The sequence below is a fragment of the Perca flavescens genome, chromosome 10 (assembly GCF_004354835.1).
Source record: "Perca flavescens isolate YP-PL-M2 chromosome 10, PFLA_1.0, whole genome shotgun sequence".
Lineage (NCBI taxonomy): Eukaryota > Metazoa > Chordata > Actinopteri > Perciformes > Percidae > Perca > Perca flavescens.
Window position 1 is genome coordinate 31,111,793 of NC_041340.1, and position 12,940 is coordinate 31,124,732.

At 44.8% G+C, this 12,940-nt stretch overlaps 5 non-coding genes across 5 annotated transcripts; all 5 read right to left on the reverse strand.

Annotated features, from left to right (window-relative positions):
• Positions 1–2,200: 2,200 nt before the first annotated feature.
• trnam-cau (transfer RNA methionine (anticodon CAU)) lies at positions 2,201–2,274 on the reverse strand. The gene has a single exon. It is a non-coding gene; the product is annotated as a tRNA-Met (tRNA).
• A 1,504-nt stretch (positions 2,275–3,778) lies between these two features.
• Positions 3,779–3,853, reverse strand: trnam-cau (transfer RNA methionine (anticodon CAU)). The gene has a single exon. It is a non-coding gene; the product is annotated as a tRNA-Met (tRNA).
• Positions 3,854–5,931: 2,078 nt separating this feature from the next.
• On the reverse strand, positions 5,932–6,003 carry trnam-cau (transfer RNA methionine (anticodon CAU)). Its single transcript has one exon. It is a non-coding gene; the product is annotated as a tRNA-Met (tRNA).
• A 2,079-nt stretch (positions 6,004–8,082) lies between these two features.
• On the reverse strand, positions 8,083–8,153 carry trnam-cau (transfer RNA methionine (anticodon CAU)). Its single transcript has one exon. It is a non-coding gene; the product is annotated as a tRNA-Met (tRNA).
• A 4,242-nt stretch (positions 8,154–12,395) lies between these two features.
• On the reverse strand, positions 12,396–12,470 carry trnam-cau (transfer RNA methionine (anticodon CAU)). The gene has a single exon. It is a non-coding gene; the product is annotated as a tRNA-Met (tRNA).
• Positions 12,471–12,940: the final 470 nt, after the last annotated feature.

Below are 12,940 nucleotides of genomic sequence, written 5' to 3' on the forward strand. Positions count from 1 at the left end.
ACACGCCCCGTAATCACAGCCCAATGGAGCAGTATCAGACTCACATTCTGACTAGGATCTGAGTATGACGACTTCATGCTAGGTCGGTGTGCCAACGAGGCTTGAAAATTTGCACATGGTGATTCGGGGGAGATGTCACAGTTGAAAGCATGAAGTAACTTCATTTTCTAAAATGTCTGCCTACAGTGCCAAGGAGAGCTTTTCTCATATATTTCAGGGTAAGCGATAACTATTCAACCGCAAGTCACCGTTGATCTCGGAAACAACGACAGACAACACGATGTCATCACAACGCCCACTCATATGCTTGTTCCAGAATTTTGGAACACCTGCTTTATTTTTAAGCATCATTTGTGCTTTTATTGTTATGCAAATCTTGTGGAAGCCTACTTTTTAAGAACCGCGACGTTCGTATGTATATACGTTGCCACACCTGTCCGAGCGACACGGAAACTGCCGCTTCTGCCTTTGCTCTGTCGAAGCCTGCCTTTGACTTGCAGCTTCTGTCATGTCTGTCTCTGTTGCCCTGATTGGTTGTAGGTCTATCCAGTTTAGGGCCGAGGCATTTTCTTTCCTGGTTCGGTTGAAACACGCCCGTAATCACAGCCCAATGGAGCAGTATCAGACTCACATTCTGACTAGGATCTGAGTATGACGACTTCATGCTAGGTCGGTGTGCAAACAACGAGGCTTGAAAATTTGCACATGGTGATTCGGGGGAGATGTCACAGTTGAAAGCATGAAGTAACTTCATTTTCTAAAATGTCTGCCTACAGTGCCAAGGAGAGCTTTTCTCATATATTTCAGGGTAAGTAGCGATAACTATTCAAGATTTCCAAGTCACCGTTGATCTCGGAAACAACGACAGACAACACGATGTCATCACAACGCCCACTCATATGCTTGTTCCAGAATTTTGGAACACCTGCTTTATTTTTAAGCATCATTTGTGCTTTTATTGTTATGCAAATCTTGTGGAAGCCTACTTTTTTTAAGAACCGCGTTCACGTATTATGTATACGCGTTGCCACACCTGTCCGAGCGACACGGAAACTGCCGCTTCTGCCTTTGCTCTGTCGAAGCCTGCCTTTGACTTGCAGCTTCTGTCATGTCTGTCTCTGTTGCCCTGATTGGTTGTAGGTCTATCCAGTTTAGGGCCGAGGCATTTTCTTTCCTGGTTCGGTTGAAACACGCCCCGTAATCACAGCCCAATGGAGCAGTATCAGACTCACATTCTGACTAGGATCTGAGTATGACGACTTCATGCTAGGTCGGTGTGCCAACGAGGCTTGAAAATTTGCACATGGTGATTCGGGGGAGATGTCACAGTTGAAAGCATGAAGTAACTTCATTTTCTAAAATGTCTGCCTACAGTGCCAAGGAGAGCTTTTCTCATATATTTCAGGGTAAGCGATAACTATTCAACTTCGCAAGTCACCGTTGATCTCGGAAACAACGACAGACAACACGATGTCATCACAACGCCCACTCATATGCTTGTTCCAGAATTTTGGAACACCTGCTTTATTTTTAAGCATCATTTTGCTTTTATTGTTATGCAAATCTTGTGGAAGCCTACTTTTTTAAGAACCGCGTTCACGTATGTATACACGTTGCCACACCTGTCCGAACGACACGGAAACTGCCGCTTCTGCCTTTGCTCTGTCGAAGCCTGCCTTTGACTTGCAGCTTCTGTCATGTCTGTCTCTGTTGCCCTGATTGGTTGTAGGTCTATCCAGTTTAGGGCCGAGGCATTTTCTTTCCTGGTTCGGTTGAAACACGCCCCGTAATCACAGCCCAATGGAGCAGTATCAGACTCACATTCTGACTAGGATCTGAGTATGACGACTTCATGCTAGGTCGGTGTGCCAACGAGGCTTGAAAATTTGCACATGGTGATTCAAGGGGAGATGTCACAGTTGAAAGCATGAAGTAACTTCATTTTCTAAAATGTCTGCCTACAGTGCCAAGGAGAGCTTTTCTCATATATTTCAGGGTAAGCGATAACTATTCAACCGCAAGTCACCGTTGATCTCGGAAACAACGACAGACAACACGATGTCATCACAACGCCCACTCATATGCTTGTTCCAGAATTTTGGAACACCTGCTTTATTTTTAAGCATCATTTGTGCTTTTATTGTTATGCAAATCTTGTGGAAGCCTACTTTTTAAGAACCGTTGTTGATTTTAAAACGCATGCCCCGTGTGAGGCTTGAACTCACGACCTTCAGATTATGAGACTGACGCTGCTGCCTACTGCGCCAACGAGGCCAACGGAAAGTCTTGTAATTATAGAGAAAATCAGGAAAGACTAACAATGCGGTCTTTAAACTCGATAAAAACAATGTATCTGCAAACCCAAATACTCACACAAAGGCTCAAATCAACCGTAGATGCTTTGTCATGACCCTGATTGCAAAAGCCATGACAAAAGACGGGAAGCAAAGGCTGTGAAGGAAATGCAAGACTAAGAATATGACTACAACACAAGAAATGCTGATTCAGTGACGGCGGTAGTTAGTTTAGTCAGTGGTGAATGTGTGTATGCATGGATGAGTGTGAGGTATGGTGTCAGAGATATCCACTGGACAGCGTAAAACAAACAAAGATGAGCGGGAGAGGTGCTGGACTGAGAGCTCCTGTAGGGCAATCACAGATGCACAACAGCTAGTGAAACACTACTGAGTGAATTTGCTCAGGAAAATAAAGACAATGGCTTAATGAAGCTTAATTTGGCCATCACTATTAACCACCTAAAGCTGGTAAAAGGTATGAGGTACTCATCCATAGCCAGTTAATTACCTACTGTAGATGGTGGTCGGCATTAGCCTGGATGCCAGCCCAACTTAGCCCGCCAACAGCATTTGAGGTCGGGAAGTTTGGTCTGGACTTGATCCGTTGTGGATCAACTGTCATTTTCTAAAACCAGAGATGTTCGGACCAATCAAATTTCAGGGCGGGCTTTATCGATGATGGACAGATGATCAACAGTAACATAATCAACCACGCCACCAAAGTTCGCTTAGGTTGAATTAGTTCACAACAAAGATGGCTGCCGTTGGAGAATTGAGAGATGTACGTTCCAGAATTTTGGAACACCTTTTATTTTTGCATCAAGATGCTTTTATTGCGCAATCATTTTGAAAGCGGAACAGAGAACCGCGTTCACGTATGTATACGTTGCCACACCTGTCCGAGCGACACGGAAACTGCCGCTTCTGCCTTTGCTCTGTCGAAGCCTGCCTTTGACTTGCAGCTTCTGTCATGTCTGTCTCTGTTGCCCTGATTGGTTGTAGGTCTATCCAGTTTAGGGCCGAGGCATTTTCTTTCCTGGTTCGGTTGAAACACGCCCGTAATCACAGCCCAATGGAGCAGTATCAGACTCACATTCTGACTAGGATCTGAGTATGACGACTTCATGCTAGGTCGGTGTGCCAACGAGGCTTGAAAATTTGCACATGGTGATTCGGGGGAGATGTCACAGTTGAAAGCATGAAGTAACTTCATTTTCTAAAATGTCTGCCTACAGTGCCAAGGAGAGCTTTTTTCTCATATATTTCAGGGGTAAGCGATAACTATTCAACCGCAAGTCACCGTTGATCTCGGAAACAACGACAGACAACACGATGTCATCACAACGCCCACTCATATGCTTGTTCCAGAATTTTGGAACACCTGCTTTATTTTTAAGCATCATTTGTGCTTTTATTGTTATGCAAATCTTGTGGAAGCCTACTTTTTAAGAACACTTATTCGCCGTTGATTTTAAAACGCATGCCCCGTGTGAGGCTTGAACTCACGACCTTCAGATTATGAGACTGACGCGCGCTGCCTACTGCGCCAACGAGGCCAACGGAAAGTCTTGTAATTATAGAGAAAATCAGGGAAAGACTAACAATGCGGTCTTTAAACTCGATAAAAACAATGTATCTGCAAACCCAAATACTCACACAAAGGCTCAAATCAATCGTAGATGCTTTGTCATGACCCCACGCAAAAGCCATGACAAAAGACGGGAAGCAAAGGCTGTGAAGGAAATGTGCAAGACTAAGAATATGACTACAACACAAGAAATGCTGATTCAGTGACGGCGGTAGTTAGTTTAGTCAGTGGTGAATGTGTCTGCATGGATGAGTGTGAGGTATGGTGTCAGAGATATCCACTGGACAGCGTAAAACAAACAAAGATGAGCGGGAGAGGTGCTGGACTGAGAGCTCCTGTAGGGCAATCACAGATGCACAACAGCTAGTGAAACACTACTGAGTGAATTTGCTCAGGAAAATAAAGACAATGGCTTAATGAAGCTTAATTTGGCCATCACTATTAACCACCTAAAGCTGGTAAAAGGTATGAGGTACTCATCCATAGCCAGTTAATTACCTACTGTAGATGGTGGTCGGCATTAGCCTGGATGCCAGCCCAACTTAGCCCCGCCAACAGCATTTGAGGTCGGGAAGTTTGGTCTGGACTTGATCCGTTGTGGATCAACTGTGCTCGAACCAGAGATGTTCGGACCAATCAAATTCTCAGGGCGGGCTTTACGATGATGGACAGATGATCAACAGTAACATAATCAACCACGTCACCAAAGTTCATTTAGGTTGAATTAGTTCACAACAAAGATGGCTGCCGTTGGAGAATTGAGATGTGGAACGTTCCGCCATCGGCGTCTGTTGTACAAGATGTCGACAGCGCAATCATTTTGAAAGCGGAACAGAGAACCGCGTTCACGTATGTATACACGTTGCCACACCTGTCCGAGCGACACGGAAACTGCCGCTTCTGCCTTTGCTCTGTCGAAGCCTGCCTTTGACTTGCAGCTTCTGTCATGTCTGTCTCTGTTGCCCTGATTGGTTGTAGGTCTATCCAGTTTAGGGCCGAGGCATTTTCTTTCCTGGTTCGGTTGAAACACGCCCGTAATCACAGCCCAATGGAGCAGTATCAGACTCACATTCTGACTAGGATCTGAGTATGACGACTTCATGCTAGGTCGGTGTGCCAACGAGGCTTGAAAATTTGCACATGGTGATTCGGGGGAGATGTCACAGTTGAAAGCATGAAGTAACTTCATTTTCTAAAATGTCTGCCTACAGTGCCAAGGAGAGCTTTTCTCATATATTTCAGGGTAAGCGATAACTATTCAACTTCGCAAGTCACCGTTGATCTCGGAAACAACGACAGACAACACGATGTCATCAACGCCCACTCATATGCTTGTTCCAGAATTTTGGAACACCTGCTTTATTTTTAAGCATCATTTGTGCTTTTATTGTTATGCAAATCTTGTGGAAGCCTACTTTTTAAGAACCGCGTTCACGTATGTATACACGTTGCCACACCTGTCCGAACGACACGGAAACTGCCGCTTCTGCCTTTGCTCTGTCGAAGCCTGCCTTTGACTTGCAGCTTCTGTCATGTCTGTCTCTGTTGCCCTGATTGGTTGTAGGTCTATCCAGTTTAGGGCCGAGGCATTTTCTTTCCTGGTTCGGTTGAAACACGCCCCGTAATCACAGCCCAATGGAGCAGTATCAGACTCACATTCTGACTAGGATCTGAGTATGACGACTTCATGCTAGGTCGGTGTGCCAACGAGGCTTGAAAATTTGCACATGGTGATTCGGGGGAGATGTCACAGTTGAAAGCATGAAGTAACTTCATTTTCTAAAATGTCTGCCTACAGTGCCAAGGAGAGCTTTTCTCATATATTTCAACAAACAAAAGCGATAACTATTCAACTTGCAAGTCACCGTTGATCTCGGAAACAACGACAGACAACACGATGTCATCACAACGCCCACTCATATGCTTGTTCCAGAATTTTGGAACACCTGCTTTATTTTTAAGCATCATTTGTGCTTTTATTGTTATGCAAATCTTGTGGAAGCCTACTTTTTAAGAACACTTATTCGCCGTTGATTTTAAAACGCATGCCCGTGTGAGGCTTGAACTCACGACCTTCAGATTATGAGACTGACGCGCTGCCTACTGCGCCAACGAGGCCACGGAAAGTCTTGTAATTATAGAGAAAATCAGGGAAAGACTAACAATGCGGTCTTTAAACTCGAACTCGAGTAAAACAATGTATCTGCAAACCCAAATACTCACACAAAGGCTCAAATCAACCGTAGATGCTTTGTCATGACCCCACGCAAAAGCCATGACAAAAGACGGGAAGCAAAGGCTGTGAAGGAAATGCAAGACTAAGAATATGACTACAACACAAGAAATGCTGATTCAGTGACGGCGGTAGTTAGTTTAGTCAGTGGTGAATGTGTATGCATGGATGAGTGTGAGGTATGGTGTCAGAGATATCCACTGGACAGCGTAAAACAAACAAAGATGAGCGGGAGAGGTGCTGGACTGAGAGCTCCTGTAGGGCAATCACAGATGCACAACAGCTAGTGAAACACTACTGAGTGAATTTGCTCAGGAAAATAAAGACAATGGCTTAATGAAGCTTAATTTGGCCATCACTATTAACCACCTAAAGCTGGTAAAAGGTATGAGGTACTCATCCATAGCCAGTTAATTACCTACTGTAGATGGTGGTCGGCATTAGCCTGGATGCCAGCCCAACTTAGCCCCGCCAACAGCATTTGAGGTCGGGAAGTTTGGTCTGGACTTGATCCGTTGTGGATCAACTGTGCTCGAACCAGAGATGTTCGGACCAATCAAATTGTCAGGGCGGGCTTTATACGATGATGGACAGATGATCAACAGTAACATAATCAACCACGTCACCAAAGTTCGCTTAGGTTGAATTAGTTCACAACAAAGATGGCTGCCGTTGGAGAATTGAGATGTGTACGTTCCGCCATCGCGTCTGTTGTACAAGATGTCGACAGCGCAATCATTTTGAAAGCGGAACAGAGAACCGCGTTCACGTATGTATACACGTTGCCACACCTGTCCGAACGACACGGAAACTGCCGCTTCTGCCTTTGCTCTGTCGAAGCCTGCCTTTGACTTGCAGCTTCTGTCATGTCTGTCTCTGTTGCCCTGATTGGTTGTAGGTCTATCCAGTTTAGGGCCGAGGCATTTTCTTTCCTGGTTCGGTTGAAACACGCCCCGTAATCACAGCCCAATGGAGCAGTATCAGACTCACATTCTGACTAGGATCTGAGTATGACGACTTCATGCTAGGTCGGTGTGCCAACGAGGCTTGAAAATTTGCACATGGTGATTCGGGGGAGATGTCACAGTTGAAAGCATGAAGTAACTTCATTTTCTAAAATGTCTGCCTACAGTGCCAAGGAGAGCTTTTCTCATATATTTCAGGGTAAGCGATAACTATTCAACTTCGCAAGTCACCGTTGATCTCGGAAACAACGACAGACAACACGATGTCATCACAACGCCCACTCATATGCTTGTTCCAGAATTTTGGAACACCTGCTTTATTTTTAAGCATCATTTGTGCTTTTATTGTTATGCAAATCTTGTGGAAGCCTACTTTTTAAGAACCGCGTTCACGTATGTATACACGTTGCCACACCTGTCCGAACGACACGGAAACTGCCGCTTCTGCCTTTGCTCTGTCGAAGCCTGCCTTTGACTTGCAGCTTCTGTCATGTCTGTCTCTGTTGCCCTGATTGGTTGTAGGTCTATCCAGTTTAGGGCCGAGGCATTTTCTTTCCTGGTTCGGTTGAAACACGCCCGTAATCACAGCCCAATGGAGCAGTATCAGACTCACATTCTGACTAGGATCTGAGTATGACGACTTCATGCTAGGTCGGTGTGCCAACGAGGCTTGAAAATTTGCACATGGTGATTCGGGGGAGATGTCACAGTTGAAAGCATGAAGTAACTTCATTTTCTAAAATGTCTGCCTACAGTGCCAAGGAGAGCTTTTCTCATATATTTCAGGGTAAGCGATAACTATTCAAACCGCAAGTCACCGTTGATCTCGGAAACAACGACAGACAACACGATGTCATCACAACGCCCACTCATATGCTTGTTCCAGAATTTTGGAACACCTGCTTTATTTTTAAGCATCATTTGTGCTTTTATTGTTATGCAAATCTTGTGGAAGCCTACTTTTTAAGAACACTTATTCGCCGTTGATTTTAAAACGCATGCCCCGTGTGAGGCTTGAACTCACGACCTTCAGATTATGAGACTGACGCTGCCTACTGCGCCAACGAGGCCACGGAAAGTCTTGTAATTATAGAGAAAATCAGGGAAAGACTAACAATGCGGTCTTTAAACTCGATAAAAACAATGTATCTGCAAACCCAAATACTCACACAAAGGCTCAAATCAACCGTAGATGCTTTGTCATGACCCCACGCAAAAGCCATGACAAAAGACGGGAAGCAAAGGCTGTGAAGGAAATGCAAGACTAAGAATATGACTACAACACAAGAAATGCTGATTCAGTGACGGCGGTAGTTAGTTTAGTCAGTGGTGAATGTGTATGCATGGATGAGTGTGAGGTATGGTGTCAGAGATATCCACTGGACAGCGTAAAACAAACAAAGATGAGCGGGAGAGGTGCTGGACTGAGAGCTCCTGTAGGGCAATCACAGATGCACAACAGCTAGTGAAACACTACTGAGTGAATTTGCTCAGGAAAATAAAGACAATGGCTTAATGAAGCTTAATTTGGCCATCACTATTAACCACCTAAAGCTGGTAAAAGGTATGAGGTACTCATCCATAGCCAGTTAATTACCTACTGTAGATGGTGGTCGGCATTAGCCTGGATGCCAGCCCAACTTAGCCCCGCCAACAGCATTTGAGGTCGGGAAGTTTGGTCTGGACTTGATCCGTTGTGGATCAACTGTGCTCGAACCAGAGATGTTCGGACCAATCAAATTCTCAGGGCGGGCTTTATACGATGATGGACAGATGATCAACAGTAACATAATCAACCACGTCACCAAAGTTCGCTTAGGTTGAATTAGTTCACAACAAAGATGGCTGCCGTTGGAGAATTGAGATGTGTACGTTCCGCCATCGCGTCTGTTGTACAAGATGTCGACAGCGCAATCATTTTGAAAGCGGAACAGAGAACCGCGTTCACGTATGTATACACGTTGCCACACCTGTCCGAACGACACGGAAACTGCCGCTTCTGCCTTTGCTCTGTCGAAGCCTGCCTTTGACTTGCAGCTTCTGTCATGTCTGTCTCTGTTGCCCTGATTGGTTGTAGGTCTATCCAGTTTAGGGCCGAGGCATTTTCTTTCCTGGTTCGGTTGAAACACGCCCCGTAATCACAGCCCAATGGAGCAGTATCAGACTCACATTCTGACTAGGATCTGAGTATGACAACTTCATGCTAGGTCGGTGTGCCAACGAGGCTTGAAAATTTGCACATGGTGATTCGGGGGAGATGTCACAGTTGAAAGCATGAAGTAACTTCATTTTCTAAAATGTCTGCCTACAGTGCCAAGTGAGAACTTTTCTCATATATTTCAGGGTAAGCGATAACTATTCAACTTCGCAAGTCACGTTGATCTCGGAAACAACGACAGACAACACGATGTCATCACAACGCCCACTCATATGCTTGTTCCAGAATTTTGGAACACCTGCTTTATTTTTAAGCATCATTTGTGCTTTTATTGTTATGCAAATCTTGTGGAGCCCTACTTTTTTTTAAGAACCGCGTTCACGTATGTATACACGTTGCCACACCTGTCCGAGCGACACGGAAACTGCCGCTTCTGCCTTTGCTCTGTCGAAGCCTGCCTTTGACTTGCAGCTTCTGTCATGTCTGTCTCTGTTGCCCTGATTGGTTGTAGGTCTATCCAGTTTAGGGCCGAGGCATTTTCTTTCCTGGTTCGGTTGAAACACGCCCCGTAATCACAGCCCAATGGAGCAGTATCAGACTCACATTCTGACTAGGATCTGAGTATGACGACTTCATGCTAGGTCGGTGTGCCAACGAGGCTTGAAAATTTGCACATGGTGATTCGGGGGAGATGTCACAGTTGAAAGCATGAAGTAACTTCATTTTCTAAAATGTCTGCCTACAGTGCCAAGGAGAGCTTTTCTCATATATTTCAGGGTAAGCGATAACTATTCAACTTTGCAAGTCACCGTTGATCTCGGAAACAACGACAGACAACACGATGTCATCACAACGCCCACTCATATGCTTGTTCCAGAATTTTGGAACACCTGCTTTATTTTTAAGCATCATTTGTGCTTTTATTGTTATGCAAATCTTGTGGAAGCCTACTTTTTAAGAACCGCGTTCACGTATGATTATACACGTTTGCCACACCTGTCCGGCGACACGGAAACTGCCGCTTCTGATTTTGCTCTGTCGAAGCCTGCCTTTGACTTGCAGCTTCTGTCATGTCTGTCTCTGTTGCCCTGATTGGTTGTAGGTCTATCCAGTTTAGGGCCGAGGCATTTTCTTTCCTGGTTCGGTTGAAACACGCCCCGTAATCACAGCCCAATGGAGCAGTATCAGACTCACATTCTGACTAGGATCTGAGTATGACGACTTCATGCTAGGTCGGTGTGCCAACGAGGCTTGAAAATTTGCACATGGTGATTCGGGGGAGATGTCACAGTTGAAAGCATGAAGTAACTTCATTTTCTAAAATGTCTGCCTACAGTGCCAAGGAGAGCTTTTTCTCATATATTTCAGGGTAAGCGATAACTATTCAGGTATGGTGTGCAAGTCACCGTTGATCTCGGAAACAACGACAGACAACACGATGTCATCACAACGCCCACTCATATGCTTGTTCCAGAATTTTGGAACACCTGCTTTATTTTTAAGCATCATTTGTGCTTTTATTGTTATGCAAATCTTGTGGAAGCCTACTTTTTTTAAGAACACTTATTCACCGTTGATTTTAAAACGCATGCCCCCGTGTGAGGCTTGAACTCACGACCTTCAGATTATGAGATGGTGGGCGCTGCCTACTGCGCCAACGAGGCCAACGGAAAGTCTTGTAATTATAGAGAAAATCAGGGAAAGACTAACAATGCGGTCTTTAAACTCGATAAAAACAATGTATCTGCAAACCCAAATACTCACACAAAGGCTCAAATAAATGTAGATGCTTTGTCATGACCCCACCAAAAGCCATGACAAAAGACGGGGAAGCAAAGGCTGTGAAGGAAATGCAAGACTAAGAATATGACTACAACACAAGAAATGCTGATTCAGTGACGGCGGTAGTTAGTTTAGTCAGTGGTGAATGTGTATGCATGGATGAGTGTGAGGTATGGTGTCAGAGATATCCACTGGACAGCGTAAAACAAACAAAGATGAGCGGGAGAGGTGCTGGACTGAGAGCTCCTGTAGGGCAATCACAGATGCACAACAGCTAGTGAAACACTACTGAGTGAATTTGCTCAGGAAAATAAAGACAATGGCTTAATGAATTTAATTCCTGGTATCACTATTAACCACCTAAAGCTGGTAAAAGGTATGAGGTACTCATCCATAGCCAGTTAATTACCTACTGTAGATGGTGGTCGGCATTAGCCTGGATGCCAGCCCAACTTAGGCCCCCGCCAACAGCATTTGAGGTCGGGAAGTTTGGTCTGGACTTGATCCGTTGTGGATCAACTGTTTTCGAACCAGAGATGTTCGGACCAATCAAATTCTCAGGGCGGGCTTTATACGATGATGGACAGATGATCAACAGTAACATAATCAACCATCACCAAAGTTCAGACTTAGGTTGAATTAGTTCACAACAAAGATGGCTGCCGTTGGAGAATTGAGATGTGTACGTTCCGCCATCAGCGTCTGTTGTACAAGATGTCGACAGCGCAATCATTTTAAAAGCGGAACAGAGAACCGCGTTCACGTATGTATACACGTTGCCACACACCTGTCCGAACGACACGGAAACTGCCGCTTCTGCCTTTGCTCTGTCGAAGCCTGCCTTTGACTTGCAGCTTCTGTCATGTCTGTCTCTGTTGCCCTGATTGGTTGTAGGTCTATCCAGTTTAGGGCCGAGGCATTTTCATTCCTGGTTCGGTTGAAACACGCCCCGTAATCACAGCCCAATGGAGCAGTATCAGACTCACATTCTGATTAGGATCTGAGTATGACGACTTCATGCTAGGTCGGTGTGCCAACGAGGCTTGAAAATTTGCATATGGTGATTCGGGGGAGATGTCACAGTTGAAAGCATGAAGTAACTTCATTTTCTAAAATGTCTGCCTACAGTGCCAAGTGAGAACTTTTCTCATATATTTCAGGGTAAGCGATAACTATTCAACCGCAAGTCACCGTTGATCTCGGAAACAACGACAGACAACACGATGTCATCACAACGCCCACTCATATGCTTGTTCCAGAATTTTGGAACACCTGCTTTATTTTTAAGCATCATTTGTGCTTTTATTGTTATGCAAATCTTGTGGAAGCCTACTGTTTAAGAACACTTATTCGCCATTGATTTTAAAACGCATGCCCCGTGTGAGGCTTGAACTCACGACCTTCAGATTATGAGACTGACGCTTGCTGCCTACTGCGCCAACGAGGCCCGGAAAGTCTTGTAATTATAGAGAAAATCAGGGAAAGACTAACAATGCGGTCTTTAAACTCGATAAGAACAATGTATCTGCAAACCCAAATACTCACACAAAGGCTCAAATCAACCGTAGATGCTTTGTCATGACCCCGCAAAAAAGCCATGACAAAAGACGGGAAGCAAAGGCTGTGAAGGAAATGCAAGACTAAGAATATGACTACAACACAAGAAATGCTGATTCAGTGACGTCGGTAGTTAGTTTAGTCAGTGGTGAATGTGTATGCATGGATGAGTGTGAGGTATGGTGTCAGAGATATCCACTGGACAGCGTAAAACAAACAAAGATGAGCGGGAGAGGTGCTGGACTGAGAGCTCCTGTAGGGCAATCACAGATGCACAACAGCTAGTGAAACACTACTGAGTGAATTTGCTCAGGAAAATAAAGACAATGGCTTAATGAAGCTTAATTTGGCCATCACTAT